General features: G+C 36.2%; 1 protein-coding gene across 1 annotated transcript in view; it reads right to left on the minus strand.

Moving 5' to 3' along the window:
- Window positions 1-16,694, minus strand: part of LOC107183908 (low-density lipoprotein receptor-related protein 1B-like) — a 631,238-nt gene that overhangs the window by 48,897 nt on the left and 565,647 nt on the right. The window lies entirely within an intron of this gene.

Below are 16,694 nucleotides of genomic sequence, written 5' to 3' on the forward strand. Positions count from 1 at the left end.
TGGAAATATGTCAAGAGGAGAAAAAATGCAATATGTGCATGGCTATTCCCTGAGGTGTATTCTCTAATAGCTAAGTTGTCCTATAATAAACAAATTATGCGAACTATTGTGCATTAACTTGCTAGCATATTATTTTATCTTTAAAATAACCATGAAAAATTTTGTGACATGTAAACATGTTTATATAATGTTTTATTAAAAAGCAATCCATGATTTGGTCTTTATTATTTCAATCATAAAGTATGCATATCCCTATTGATATTTGAAAGAGAATATGCAAACATAAAAGTAGTTGAGATATGTTTTTGATTTATAGGGTGTTTTATTTTCTTCAGAATTCACTTTGTCTTCAATAAAAAGAGGATATATCACAGGCTCTGTTGTTGCTAGTCTCCCAATGTATCCAACTGCATTTAAGAAAGCTAGTAAGTCACCCTAACTGGTTTGGCTTCAGTGGATAAGCCTCGGCCTGCAGACTGAAAGGTCCCAGGTTCAATTCCGGTCAAGGGCATGTACCTTGGTTGAGGGCACATCCCCAGTAGAGAGTGTGCAGGGGGCAGCTGATCGATATTTCTCTCTCATCGATGTTTCTAACTCTCTATCCCTCTCCCTTCCTCTCTGTAAGAAATCAATAAAATATATTTAAAAAAACAAAACTTCCTAACTCTGTTTTTGTGATAAATCTAAGCAAGTGTATCTGTGCTTTCTAAACAGAGAAAATGACCTTGAGAAAGTTACTCCATTCTTAGTTAGCTGACCCCTTTCAGAACTTACTCTGTATTTGATAAAAAAGATACAGTGCTTGAGGAGTTTGCTTTATCCTGAAGAAAAAAAAAATGTAAGAAGAGTCTGGCCAGCATGAGTCTGGCTCAGTGGTTGAGCATCAACCTATGAACCAGGAGGTCAAGGTTCGATTCCTGGTAAGGGTACATGCTTCGGCTTTGGGCTCAATCTGTAGTATTGGGGTGCAGAAGGCAGCCTATCATGATTCTCTCTCATCATCAATGTTTCTATCTCTCTCTCCCCCTTCCTTCATCTCTGAAATCAATAAAAATACATTTTATAAAAACATAAGAAGAAAAAACAGACAAAAGTGAGAAAGAAAAGAGGGGAAACAGTTATCAATAAACACTTTTGGATTTTTAGAACTCAACTAGTTTTATATCCTCATATGTAACACATATACCTCTCCAGGATTCACCTTGAACAACCTCCAAGAGACGAAAATCTTTATTCTATCCTTTAGATATTTCTGAATAATAAAATTGACTTGGATTGAGGTATAGAATCTGACTTTCCCTATACTTGACTTTCCCATGCAATTTTTCTAGTTGCATTCCATTTTACATTGCAAATGAATCCTGAAAAATATACCACTGTTTATCATATCGACCTTTATCATTATTCAGCCACATGTACTGTTTATAAAAAAAAAACTTCTCTACATAAAGAATACTGGTAGTGAGAGATAAAATACTATTGTCATTTTTAACAGCTGGTGTTAGTGTGTAGCCCTGAGAGCTTGCTGAATATAAACAAGAAAAATGATCTACTGTACAAACCACATACTGTTTATGTGGTTGTATATAGTGGTGACGACAAGCAGTAATTTCAAAGCTACTGCGTAAGATCTCATGCCATTTACTGGGAAGAATAATGATATATTGTCTGAACACCATTGAAACTGCTGAATAAAAGGGAGTTATTGTGAACTTTTAAGGTGACATCTCATAAGCATTGTAATTCTAATAACAGCAATCTGATTACTTCTTGGAATTATAATTATGTAAGAGGACACCAAGGTCTCTGTAATAATAATCCAGGAATACTGACTTTTTAGCAGAAAGCACATAAGTGATGCAGAAGTGGCTTCAAGTATAGGTAATGTCTATGACTCCTTTTTAAATAAGGTTGATTCATTAATAACATTGTAGGTTGGGTTATTTCTCCACTCTGGAGGACAAGAACATGAGGCATAGAGAATGAGGTTTCCATATAAAGGTCAATACCACCAAAGTACATCTATTACAGCGAGGTAGCACGATAGGAGAGAACTGTTCTATTCACCTGCGAACTGAGTCTATGTCTGACCCCAGGGTAATGGTCTCTTCAAATACTTACTGGGATGTGTATTCATTTTTCATTCGTTTCTCTGTCAACAAATGGTTGTTGAATGTTTCCTACATGCGCTGTTCTAGGTGCTGAGGATACAGCAGTGAACTGCCAATGCCCCTGCTCTCATTAGATAATAATCAAGCAGAGCAACCAATACATTCAGAAAATGTCAACCACCATGAAGAAAATAAAAGACAATAACAATATAGAGGAGTTTAAGAACTAGAGAGAAAACAAGCGCTAGATTGGTGGTCTGGAATGATCTCTCTTAGGAAGTATCATTTGAATTGATGCCCAAATGATGGGTGAGAAGTAGCTGTGAAGAGTACTCCAAGGCTAGAGAAAGGAATTAATTAGCATCGTATGTTTGAGGGACAGAAGAAGCCCACAGGGGAGGGAAGGGGAGAGTGGCAGGAGAAAAGTTAGGAGAGGCAGGTAGGACAAGATGGGTCATGTGAGGACCTTAGAGCCATGTCAAGACATTTGCATTCTAATTTCAATGGGATGTCGTTGGTAGGTTTTAAGCAAAGAGACATCATAACCTGATTTACATCTAAAAAGAATAATTTAGTTAGGCATTTTAACCAAGACGTGTAAGAAAAAGTATCAGGAAACATGGGGCTAGAAAGTGAAGATAGCTTTATTGGATGGATGCAACTCTAGAATATAGGTACATACCTAGGGAGAGTTACTCCGTGAATAATTAACACATTGGGGAGAGAGTAGTAAATCTACCAAATCATTTCCTAGTGCAAAGAGGGACTTCAATATTCATTTTATCACTTCGATGTTCTTCCGCATAGTTCTTTGACTGTTTAATTTAACCTCTGAACCTGAATCCCGTATGTCTGTTTTCCAAGGAGCTTCTGACATATTGAGCTTTATTAGATAACATATTAACATAACTTGGCCAATCTCTCCATTTCAAATTGTATTACTATAAACTAAATAGCACTGATATGAATGTTTACAGCTTCATAAAATCGACTGTGTCATGTACAATGGAAGCTATGGTTGCCTGCATATTGTAATATTATTGCATTACAGGAAGGTAATTGATTTGCTTAAAATGTTGCAACAATAAGCCATTTCTCAGAAAAGATTACTGCTTAACCAAGAGCACACCAAAGTCAATATAGAAAGACAATTCAAAGAAATTAAATTTTGATCTGTTTTGTAAAGCAAGCTGGTCATGTTACATGAAGATGCATTAGATAATGTAAGTAATTCATCATGGTCAAACCATTACCAACCATTTCTGTTCTGACAGACTCAGGTTTGTAATTAAAATAAAATCCAAGGAGAATAAAAACTGTTGAGTAGAGAGATGTCAAAATATTACGTAGGAACATAGCACAAATGCGTGGGGTAGAGGCATTATATATCTTACATTGACATTCCACTATAGTTAAGTTGAAAACTGAAATTATAAGTGCTAACCACAGATTGGAGTACAAAAGACCAGAAAAGTCACTGTTTGTGCTGCCAATTTTATCCTTCGTAGTTCAATAGAGTATATTCTATAAACACAATTGCTTTTGGACTAGCTTGAGGAGAACAAATTTGTAGTGTTTGAAATACCTATATTATTTCCCTTGTGATCATGTAAATATCTTTAGACCAGACCACTAGTCCTATGGTTGCAGTCTGAACATTCATTAGTCTAAATACATTATTATATCAATACTAGAGGCCCGATAAATGAAATTCATGAAAGAGTAGGCCTTTTTTCCCCCCACTGCCCGCACCGGCTTCCCTCTGGCACCCGGGACCCAAGTCTCCCTCTGGCCGCCAGCACCCAGGACCCAGGCTTCCCTCGCAGCCCCGGCTTCTTCCAGAAGCTCATGCAGTCTGATTAGCATATTATGCTTTTATTATTATAGATAATTGGTTTTACATTTAAATAAGAGCATCTGTTCAGAAGTCAAACAGAGTTTGAAGAGTTTAAGATGTAGCCATGATCAGAACTCATTTTCCCAGGTGCATTTTGGGCTCCTTCCTGCTAGTTTGGATTACAATGCATGAACTTAAAAAAATAAACTGAATTACTTTTAAGCATAGTTAATCAAGCCATCCAGACTTATCAATAATATATGCCTGACCAAACATTTGCCACTCTAGAAAATAACACACATTAGCAATCAGATTTGAAAGATATATTTTGCTTACATGATCAAGTTTAAAGACAGAACAGTTATTTTAACAAATCCCTGGGATTTATTTTCCTTCTCCTTCTCTCTCCAGTATAGAGTATTGTTGGTTTAAGTAATAACAGAGCATAGATGCAGCAGTATTATCCTCTGACACAAAGGATGAGTTGTGCACATGCAAAGATGAACACATCTCTTTATTCTCAACTAGAGGCCCGGTGCACGAAATTCATGCACTGGTAGGGTCCCTAGGACTGGCAGGCAATTAGGGCTAATCGGGGCCTTCCAGCTGCCAACCTGGGCCTTCCTTCCTCGGCCGCCACCTGCCGGCCAGAGTCTTTCTTCGTTCTGCACTGTCCCCTGGTGGTCAGTGCACATCATAGCAAGTGATTGGTCTCCCAATTGAACTCCCATGGGGACAATATGCATATCAAGCTTTTATATATATAGATGAGGCACTGAATCATTCTTTCATACTAATGACTTTTCCATCATATCAAGTGATTGGTCCCCCAGTTGAACTCCCGTGGGGACAATATGCATATTAAGCTTTTATATATATAGATGAAGCACTGAATCATTCTTTCATACTAATGACTTTTCTCTAGAACAACATGCTACCTTTCCAGAACCCCTCATAACTAATGACATAAATTTGTAAAACAATTATTTAGGATTAGAACAACAGCTGACAGCCTACAGTCAGAAAATATTGTAAAGGTGTGGCGTAGGCAGAGATCAGACAAATGAAGTTCACCTTCCTAGCTCAGTGCTTGAATCCACAGAGCTTCTTGCCTTCAGACAGTCAAGACTTGACTCACTCACAGTCATATGTCTAAGGTGGAAAACAGGTTAACAAGAAATAAAATAAGATTCCAAAGCTTGATCATAACCAACTAACATTTTCATTGAAAACAAAACCTGGAAATTTTTCATTATTAGGATACCTTTCTTGAAAAGTGCTGATTAACACTTTCATAATTCATTAGTGCAGAAAAAATACAGCATATATTTTATATAAAGAAAGAAAGCAACAGCCTCCTTCATCTTTTTTTCCTTATAATTATATATAATAATATTCCAACTGTTTACATCTTTTCATGAGAACTGATGTAATGGAGCAGGTCAATGAGAGTTTAGATGAGAACTGAACCCAACTGTAGACTATAGGATGGAAAATAAGACTGTGCTAATTGATGAAAGGCATTAGCTACACCCAAAATCATTTTAAAGCTTCCGTAAATTATTGCAGGTTTCCATTTCTCATGGAAGATTCACATCATTCCCTGTATACTCATTCAGATATCAAAACATTACAAAGGTTTCTGACAGATGATTTTTACTTTTTTAAAAGGCTACTAAGTAAATAACCTAAGTCAGAAGTACCTAAATCTCTCTTGCTATGGGCATATTAATTTCAAATTCTCTCTCACACCACACAAATAATTGCTCCTGAATTCTAAATAAGACAGCATTTTTTTTTCAACTTAGCACACAGAATAGGGAAGCAGATCTGTGTAAATATAAAAGTTTTGGTCAAGGTCTCATTTGCACTTACTGCCTACTTTGTACCAGAATTATACACCCTGAGATAGGGAGCTTTTTACTGATGCTTGGCAGTTGCCCAGAGGCTGCGAACTAAAAGCAGAAGAGGGAATGCTGAACTGCATTTTAATTCCCTTCAGATCTCAATTAGGGCAGTTTCTTTTTGGTCCTAAAACCCATACCCTTCAGGGCACAGGGCTGAGAAAGAAATCTATGACCTCACAGCAAGACTACACTTTCCTTTTCCTTTTTTGGGGGGGGTGGGGGTGGGGTGAGGGGGTCTCTTTGTGTTTGGGTATATCTTTTTTTGAACATCAACACTTTTCTTTTAGTTTCTAAAATTGGTTTCTAGCATTATGACTTCTCTTCAAGGCCCTGGGTTGTTTTTAACATTTATACAGCCATCAACTCCTGCCCAGGCTCTCTCACACAGCTTTGCTTCCCAATCATTTTTGCTAGTCCACCTTCTAATATTATCTGACTGCTCTGTTTACTGGTGCATGACTCTCCCTAGTGTCCTCTGGTAACACGTTAAATACTCAGGCTTGATGGAGCAGACCTGTCTGTGACCTGCAGCCCCTCATCAACTGGGTCCATGTTTTCTCATACACCTCTGGAAGCAATCCATTGTCACAGTAGTTGGTGAATACTTCCCTTTCAACTCTCTATGCACATAAAATCCAGTAAAACTTACTATCTATAAACTCTGTAATATGGCATTAGTTCATGGCTAAAATAAAAGCTTCCACAGAGAAATATAATGGGGTAATACCAAGACTATTACTGCTTTGTAAATATGTTAGAACTCAGGGAAAAGATTCTAGTCCTGTGAGCTTTTTCAACTCCAGGGAACTGCCATTTCCAGGATTCCTGAAGTTGAAATGGTAGTAAAGAAGACATAAGATGGATTGAGACGTGGAACTAAAGCTTTTTCAAAGTTTTAGTGAACAAGTAGAGCTAAGTAATTGAAATGAAAATGAAAGAAAGGATTTTCCTGTCACATAAAATTTTACCCAAGAGGAAGTTTGATACTTTTACACAAAAAAGCAGGTTTACATGCCTCATAGTGGCAATTTAGTAAATTACCATCTTGGAAGTCTTAATGATGCCCCAGTAGTCTAAAAAGGTTAATGAACCTCCAACAGAATCTATTTCATCACTTCAAAACCCACTTGAACAATTTTTTTTAAACCCTTTGGGGTGTGACACGATTTGAGCAACTCTGAAATATGCTCCTACATCTGTAATTATTACTTATTTACTTATTTTATCAACATTGACAATTGCACAGCCTAAGTATGTATCTACTAATTACAGAAAATCTAAACATAATAAAACAACACATACAAAAATAAAACACTATAAATGCAAGATGGTTAAAATTCAGTGCTATAATACTTTATAAACTGTAAATGTTGAATATGGAATATATTTACCTACATTTGCTCCAAAAGTACAACACTTCAAAACTTACATTTAGACCATGAATTAGTAATAATGTTTCATAAACAGATAATCTAATTACTGTAAGTCACTAGAAAAATTCTGGTTACCTGAATTTTAATCTATACTTTCCCACATTTTTTTCTAATGGTTCAAGTTTTAAGATAAATGAAATATCACTAAATTAAGTTAAAATTCCAGAAAGCATCAATGATAATTCCAATGAATAAATCTGAGAAAATATTTTTAATACTGTTTTTCAATTTTTTTTGCAATTAGCTTATTTATTTTTTAAATGAATCCATTAATGATAGCTTTAACTTGTGGTTATTAAATGGGCTCTTGCTTCTTTCAAGGGAACATTATAAGCTTGCATGATGGAATTATAACAAATGTTTTATGAGTGCTCTACAGAAACTAATATTGAATCAATAATTAGGGAAGCAGAAGTAATGAGACACAGAAATTACATGGCCATATAGCAGAGGTAAATACAATAGAAATTAACAATGAAATAAAACACTGTCTTCTAGACTTGGGAGGGTCAAGTTATACACCCAATAATGCCCTAGCACAACTGCCAAAGCAATTTGTTAAGAACGCTGATTGGAAGCTCCACATAAAAGTGACACATTTATTTGGGAAGCACGCTGACCACTCAAAGACTTATTTGACCAACACTGTAACAAATTTGATGTCAATTTAGAGATAAATTGAAGAAAACATTACTTTTTTTCCCCTCATGCCATAGAAAAGGGAACAATGTGAGTAAATTATGAGCCTGACATTTAATTAGAATCAGTGAAAATATACCATCAAAGCATCTGTGCCAGAGACCAGGAAATTAAACTGTCAGGAGGACACACATTCCTAAATAGAAAACCTTGTCACCAGTTCTCCTTATACCCATCCTCCTGCTATAATCTGTATTTGAGAAAATGAGAATAACTACTTTTTTACATCAAAAGCCCTCAGGGAAATTTGGGGGGGAAGGTCTAATTCATGGGGGAAGAAATTAATTCAAGCCTGTAATATTCTGCTGTAGTTATAATTCCAGTGCATGCTGAGGCCACAAAGTTTATTTTACTGCCTTTTATGAAGTTTTATTTTTCCGTAACCTATTTTCTTTCAAATATTTGTCAAGCACCTACTGTTTACCAACCAAACAAAGAAAATGAGAATGAGTACAAATAAAAAGACCCTACTATTTTTTTAAGGAAAACTAATAAATGATTGTACCAAAGGTAAGAATCGCAGCTGACAGGTGAGAGTACATTCTGTCTTGTATAAAACATGTCTTTACCACAGAATTGAGGAATGTTAAATTCTTTGAGTACAGTTAGGCTCATTTGGATAGAACGTGATTTCTTAATATGTCGGAATCACAGTGGATAAAATGTAATGAATATAATATATGAATTACAAAACTACATATCAAAATTTTATCTTTCTCCATGGTTTGTAGGGATTTCAGATGAATAAATAAACCATTGTCAGTATGATGTGGCATCATTATTTATTTGGATAAATAAAAATAATTGACATTTTGATACTCAATAACATGAGGAAAGACAATTTAAAAAGTAACTAGATTTTATTATTGTTGTTTTTTACGTGAACAGGTATAAATCAGTATTTTAAAAGGGAAAATGAGGGTGCCTACTCATTGTTTTATAATGCAAAGAACACTGGTCAAAGAAAATGAATTCAAATTTCAATTTTACATTAAACTGTAACTTTAGGTAAATCAAGTAATCTATTTAAATCTCAGTTCTCTTCATTATACAATACAAATATGTACTGGCATTCTACGTATCGCACAGTATTACAGTGAACTTAAAACCAGCGTGTATTTTGAGAATTATCACCTTATGCATGATGATATTCTTTCCACTATGATAAAGAATCAAATTGAGAGAGAATGGTAAGTTTCCTGAGATATGGAAGTGTTTTAGGACCTCATTCATCTAGAGTGGGGGTGGGGCTTGTGTGGAGAGGTAAGTCAGACTTCACTCAATAGATATATATCTTTATCTTTTCAAACTCCATAACAATCCCTTTGTGGAATTCCATCTCTACCACTGTGTCTCATTAACTCGAGGGATTCACTCCCCACTGCAAAAACCTCTATAGAAGCTTTCTCAGAAAAGTGTACATTATGTCCTAAAATCTACTCACAGTATTCTATTTTCTCCCTTGGTGAGTCTCTAAATTTAATGGATCATGCTGATACCTGAATTTGATTCTGTTTCTACTAGACACACATATTCGTGTATACATGTTCATACACATAAGAGGAAAAGGAATCCTGGTGTGTTCATGCAAGAAGTTCACGCAACCACCATTTGCTTGTTGTTCTGAGCATAATTTTCGCAGACTTTAATATCTCAGAGAATCTGAAAGACACTCAGTGTCAAACAGCACAGATAAAATACATTATATAATAATGTGATGTGGCCATTTGTCTTCAGTTATTGTTCCTATATGAGCTTTAGTTCAAAAGTCTTCCCTCCCTAGCTTCTAGAATAAATGGCATGAATATGGTCAGTAAAGTCCAAAGCTTTAAGAGCTCTTTCCTGGAATTACCACTAAAAAGTCTTTTTAACTTTCTTTTTTAATTATAATTCAACCAAATCATCACTCATTCATTTAGTAGCCTACTACAACTAAGTTATGAACCTTGGATCATTCAGATTTTGGAAATGTGGTTCATTTTAAACACTGAGTATATATGTGTCAGTGATGAATTCACATCTACTCACAAATAGTGTCTTCCATTCATTAGTCTCATGGGTTAGAGAAACAGACACTGGAAGAGCCTTTTTCTGGAAGCAATTGTTTAGGAAATAAGACTTCAGTGTGCACATTGCACATATGTTCAATAAGCTCTGCATTCTTTGCACTGAAAGCCAAATTACAAAAATAACACATTTGAAGTTATAAGAATGCAAGAATGGTGATCAAAACAGAAAACAAATTTCAATGATTACGCAATGCCAACGTTCCAAAGTTCAAACACAAACTGTATACAAATATCACAGGTTTGGTGCACAGAGATAGTTGTGCCTCTGTAAGTTATTCTCATAGATTTAGGTCAGAATGTAATCTGTCTGTGGAACTAAATATGTTCCTAGCATTTAGAGAAACAGAGAAACCATAGATACTATAATTCAGGTCTTCCTCGGGTCATTTCAACCTGCTGTAAAATTGGGTGTATTTTGGAAGCATAATTGGTGACGTAGGTACATGATCGCATCATTACTTTTGCTTTTCTGTTTTTCTCAATCCAATAATATAAGTAATTTCATCATTCACATTTTTCTAATTTTCTAAGTATTTTTTTTATTGTCCCTGTCACAAGCATAAAAAATTTCCTATTTCTATTTCCAAATTTTCTAGGTAGTTTTGACAATCAAAGACTATAAAGAACATGGGCTGTTTTCATCTTCTAATTCAGGTAATGGTTGAAGGATTAGACTGGGGGCCTATAAATCTTTCCTCAAAAAGGCCAGATCATAAATATTTCAGACTTTGTAGCCCATATTTTCTCTATTTCATCTATTCAGTCCAGCATTATATCATGAAAGTAGTCATAGACAATCTATACATATAAAAGGCTAATATGCAAAATGTGCCCCCGGGAGTTCGAATGGGAGACTGGGAGTTCGATCGCTTGCTATGATGTGTGCTGACCACCAGGGGGCAGAGCAGAATGATGGAAGGCCCCGGCTGGCCTTGATTGCTGGCTAGGCCTAGGGACCGTACCTGTGCACAAATTTAATGCACTGGGCCTCTAGTATGAAAATAGACCTTTTCCAATATAACTTTATGAATGAGAAAATTTTAATTTCATAAAAAATTTTATGTTAAAAATTCTCTTTTTTCAAGCATTAAAAACTCTAAAAACCATGAAGCCACAGGCTAGATTTGGGCAGCAGACCATAGTTTGCCAAGACTCAGTTTCGGCAACACAAAATTAAATATAACTTCCAGAATACTGCCTCAAAAAAAAAAAAAAAAAAAAGAAGAAGAAGAAAAGAAAAGAAAAATAAAGTATATTTCTATATCCAAACCATCTTTGAAAAAAAATACATGTTTCAAATTCCCCCTAACTTGAGATAACCTGCTCAATTAATGAAATAGTATTTAAATATTATTTTTTTGCTTAATAGATCATCAATTATTTACCACACATATTATTTTACTTAATCCTCTCTTTCTGTAGATGGAGACATTGAAACTCAAACCATGAAGCAATCTGACCAAAGTCACACAACAAATATCTACCACAAATCAAGGAAGGGAAAGAAGCCAAAATTCTATAAAAATTAAGCACATGTTGGGGACTATGCAGGTCACATTTGTATAAGAACCACAAAAATATTACCCCTTCATGTTGACTGACAGATACAAAATAGGTCCCTTTCACACATTATCATCATTCATAGATGATATTTATAGGTGTATTAAATTGTATTAAATTGTACTCTCTAATTTTGGCTGTTAAGGGAAAATTCAAATGTGTCCATATTTGGCTAGCTGTAATTTTTGAATTTTTAAGAGTTTAATTTCAATGACAATAGTTAAGAAAAATATTTAGAGTTATCTACATTAATAACTGGAGTCCCATACGTAACTAATGCTGACAATGTTATTATTGAAGTGCTCTTGGGTTTCCTAGAGGGCAACTCTGTTGTAAAACAGTTCTTGACTTCTAATTTAATTCAACAGCAATCTGTAATTTCTAACTTATATCCCAAAGGATTTAGTTAATGTCTTTAAATTTTAAAACAGAACATTATTACGTTATTACTTGGATGCTTTGTACTTTTTTTCCAAATCTCCTATGTTAAAAATCTCCTTTGCTCATAGATTAAGATACTAATACCACTCTTCTTAATGTAATATTAAAATGACATGTCAGAGGCCGAAACCGGTTTGGCTCAGTGGATAGAGCGTCGGCCTGCGGACTGAAAGGTCCCAGGTTCGATTCCGGTCAAGGGCATGTACCTGGGTTGCGGGCACACCCCCAGTAGGGGATGTGCAGGAGGCAGCTAATCGATGTCTCTCTCTCATCGATGTTTCTGACTCTCTCTCTCTCTCTCTCTCCCTTCCTCTCTGTAAAAAATCAATAACACATATTTAAAAAAAAAAGAAATAAAATGACATGTCAGAGGTGGTGAATCACTCTATATCTTTAGTTCTCAAAGAGAAATATTAAAGAAAAAAGAGAAATATTAAAGAACACTATGATCATTGGCATAAAATGAAAATAAAATGTGTACAGGGCATCCTATGAAGCTGCTCAAAGCCATAACATCAATAATTATAGCTAATACTAGAGGCTCAGTGCACAAAATTGTGCACTGGAGGGGGTATCCCTCAGCCTGGCCGGCAACCTCTTACAATCTGGGACCCCTCACTCCTTACCTTCTGCCTGTTAGCTGCCCCTTAGCGCTACCGCGAAGGTGGGAGAGGCTTCTGCCACCTCCACTGCTCTTGCCAGCCATGAGCCCAGCTTCTGGCTGAGTGGAGCTCCCCCTGTGGGAGTACACTGACCACCAGGGACAGCTCCTGCATTGAGCATCTGCCCCCTGGTGGTCAGTGCACATCATAGCAACTGGTTGTTCCACTGTAATGGTCGCTTAGGCTTTTATTATATAGATAACACTTTGAAGAGACAAATATTAAAGTCAAACTCTTTCCTCAAAAAAGAAGCATTTTGATTACAAAGCATAAGACACACAACTACCTAGTCTTTAAATACTAAATGGAAGTGAGCCTGTAATGAGAGAATTATTAAAGTCCAGATAAGTAACGTCCATTTCTTCTACAAACAGTTACTATCTAGTGCCCGTATTTTGCCATATTTGGACAGAAGCATAATCAAGTAAGTGGACCCTGACATCGAGGCACCCATCTCCTGCTGAGATAGATATGCAAACAGATTTATTTCCATTTTAACATGCTCTGGAGGAAGACAGATGACAGATTCTGCTTGTGGCCATCTGATAAAATGACATTTGTGATATGTACTGCAAACAGTAATTTGGAAAGACCCATTTAACTAAAACCTTCATGGTTTGAGTAGCTAGCACCATACCCTATGTCCAGCAGATTCATAAAATGTTTGTTGGTGGTGAAAATAACCATGCCAAATGTCATCTCTTTTGTCCCCTTTTCTTATAACATTCACACATTCATATAATACTATAACTATGTATTATAATATATATCATATAAGTATGTAAAGTATATGATTGTCTTACCACTCTGCTCTAACTAATACAAAATAGTTTTGAATGTAAACAGTAATTTAAAAAATAAAATGAAAAAAAAAATCACACAAAAAGGTTATAGAACAGTGTGTGCATTTATCATTTGAGTAAAGACTAAACAAATGAATTACCGATATAACTATTTCTGCAAGGAAATGTAAAAGTTGGTAAGATTGTTGTCTCCTGCGGAGAAGTCTGGTATTCAGGGAGAAGTAGCGGAGAGATGTGACAACAGAAGAAGAGAAGTTGCACTGATGACTTTGAAGATGAAAAGGGACCGAAAGTTAAGGAATGTGGGCAGTCTCAGAAAACTGGAAAAGGCAGGGAATGAAATTCTCCCCCAGGCCTCCCACAGCGCCTTGCTTTGTGGACCTTCTGACTTAGACAACAGTAAATCATACATCTGTGTTGTTTCACATTTGTGTGGTGATAATTTGTTGCAGTAGCAATAGACACTGAGTATCATTAGGCATATCAGTAAGCCCTCTTCCTCTCTTGTGAGACTCACTATCCAGGTTCCGAACCTAGGTTGCTCTTCTCCATGCTAACCGGGAAGCAATTAAGTCAGAATCTGATAAACTTCCAAAATGATTATATCTAGGTCACAGCCATAGTCACTTGTAACTGAGTCGCTCACTCACTCAGTTATCCCTCACTTAAACCACCTGCTGCTCTAGAAGCCTTTTGAGCACCATCATACCGGTGAGGGAGCTCGTGCTCAGAGAGTTTGAATAATTTGCTGACGCTCAGCAACAGTAAACGGGGAAATAGAAGTTAAGCCCAAGCTGTCTAACGCCTGATTCTAAGCATCGTGTCTCCCTGCCAGAGTGAGTCTTCTCTTTGGTACCTGCCACCTGCTCTCCCTGTATCATGGGTTCCATCTTCCCTTGGCTCTTTTACTACTTTATCATTCAATCAATTCCTTCCTCTTCTACAATCTTTTTGTCTGTTACTCTCCTTCAGTGTCTTCCAACAAAATTAATTCAGCCACCCTAAATACTGGTACATAGTGAGCACCTACTATGTGTGTGGGACTACATCTCACTTGCAGGACATGTAGCAATGAGGAAGGATAGCAGATCCCCTTTTCTAAGTAGAACATTTCTCCCTTGAAAATGAGCACTGAGGTCTGAAGCACTACATTTAGTAGCTTCTCTTCAGTATTGCTTATTGATGTCAAATTTTCAACATTCCTTATTTTCTGGTGGCTCCCAACTGGAATTCTTCAGTTCTGATTTCTTTTGTTGTCTATGTTGAATTTCCAATACTCTCTTGGGTATACACTCATGATAAATCCTACAGATAGCACAAACAAAACACATCCAAAACTGTACTGCTTAGCCCTCAAATGGGTTCTTTACCCAGGGTACTTTATGAGTAGTGTCTTCTTACAGCGTGGACTAGGTTATCAAAGATATATTTTACATGCACTCCTTCCCCTGCACATGCCATTGATTCCTCCTCTGTAATGTCTTTAAGATCAATATCATCCTCTACACCCTCACTTTTAATGTTTTGGTTTCAGCTCTTAATTTCTTTTTTTTAACTTTTATAGCAGCCTGATAATTGGTCTCCTAATTTTCTTTAACTCATTCATTCCATACTGCAAGCAAAGATCATCTTTTCAAACAATCATCTGAGCTTTTTTTTTTTTTTTCAACACAAAACTGTTTGATGATTCCCGTTACCAACAGAATAATATCCTAATTCTCTGGCCTACATTTAAGCTTTTTTACCAGCAGTTCCATGGTACTTTATCTGCCCTACCTCTTAGCATCTCCACTGTCATAAATCTGCTTCTCACTCTAATCACCAAAGGCTACTCAGTGTTTTCAAGCACAATGGATTCCCAAGGCGTTGCTTTGCTTCATGAGCTCCATCTAGCTGGGATGCTGCTTCCCCTGCCCCACCTTTTCTGGACCTCGGCCTTCATGCTCTTCTCAATAACTTTTTCTCTTTAAAAGCTTCCTTGATTTATCTAATCTAATTAACCCTTCATCCATTATGGACTTAATTTGTTAGAGTAACCAGGGATCAGAGATAAGAGATGGTTCCTGCATTCAAGGGACTTGTTGTTTAGTAGAGACATACAAATAAAAAATTATATTCCAATATACAATACATTTTAAAATATATTTTTATTGTTGATAGTATTACAGATATCTCCCATCCCTCTCCCACTTCCTCCTCCTTCTCCTAGTACCAACTCCCTCCACCCCCAGATCTTCACTACCTTATTACCCATATAAATAAACTATGCATATAAATATATAAATTCTTATTTTTTTCTCTCCTCATCCCCCCACAAGATGTTATTATGTCTTGAATATATATAATGAGAATTTCAAAGTCACACGTAAGAGGCCTGTATTTGAATCACAGCTATGCTACATATTAACTATGAAGCCTTAGGCAAATTATTTTATCTCTCCTAAAGTCAATTTTTTTTTTCTCATCTATAAAACTGAAAATTACATATACCCTTTGGGTTGTTAGCAGATTTCAATGAGATGCTTCTTTGCTCAAAAACACGAGTTTGCTTTCGTTACTGTTGTAGTCTTAATATAATTCTCATTTTGTTACTATATGTGAAGGATGACTGGGAATTAAACAGATAGAAAAACGGAGGAGGCTCTGTTTTAAGTCGCACGGGCAAAGGCATTTAGGCATAATGCTGAATTAGACCTGGATTAGATGGGGTCATGCTCCAGAGCTCTTTATCTTGCTTCTGAAATGCTTACTTGCCTGCTAACTACCCAGAAGACATGCTGACCTTTGAGTTTTTTTGTCTTTTGCTCATTGTTAGTGCACTGCTGAGTTAACAAAATTCAGCAAAATCTTTCAGCTCAGAATTTCCAGTAAAGATCTTTGACCTTGAGTACGATTTCTTGGGTACATGATCCCCAACTTGTTCTGCCTGGGTGTTAATCCATATCACCCTGCTGATTTAGCAAATCATATTGTGTTTATACCAGCGGGGTGCCTTCTTTACGTAGCTAAGTATGTAAGTACTGCTTGGGGAAGGTGCACATGTTATTGCTGGATAATAAGGCAACCAGTATTTATGTGGTTGCTTGTGGCAACAAAGAGCTAACATTTTCTGATTGCATGCCTTAAGACCTTGGAAATGTTCACCCAGTCTTTAAAATGATGGCACATGATT

Source organism: Myotis davidii, unplaced genomic scaffold (assembly GCF_000327345.1).
Source record: "Myotis davidii unplaced genomic scaffold, ASM32734v1 scaffold560, whole genome shotgun sequence".
Classification (NCBI taxonomy): Eukaryota; Metazoa; Chordata; class Mammalia; order Chiroptera; family Vespertilionidae; genus Myotis; species Myotis davidii.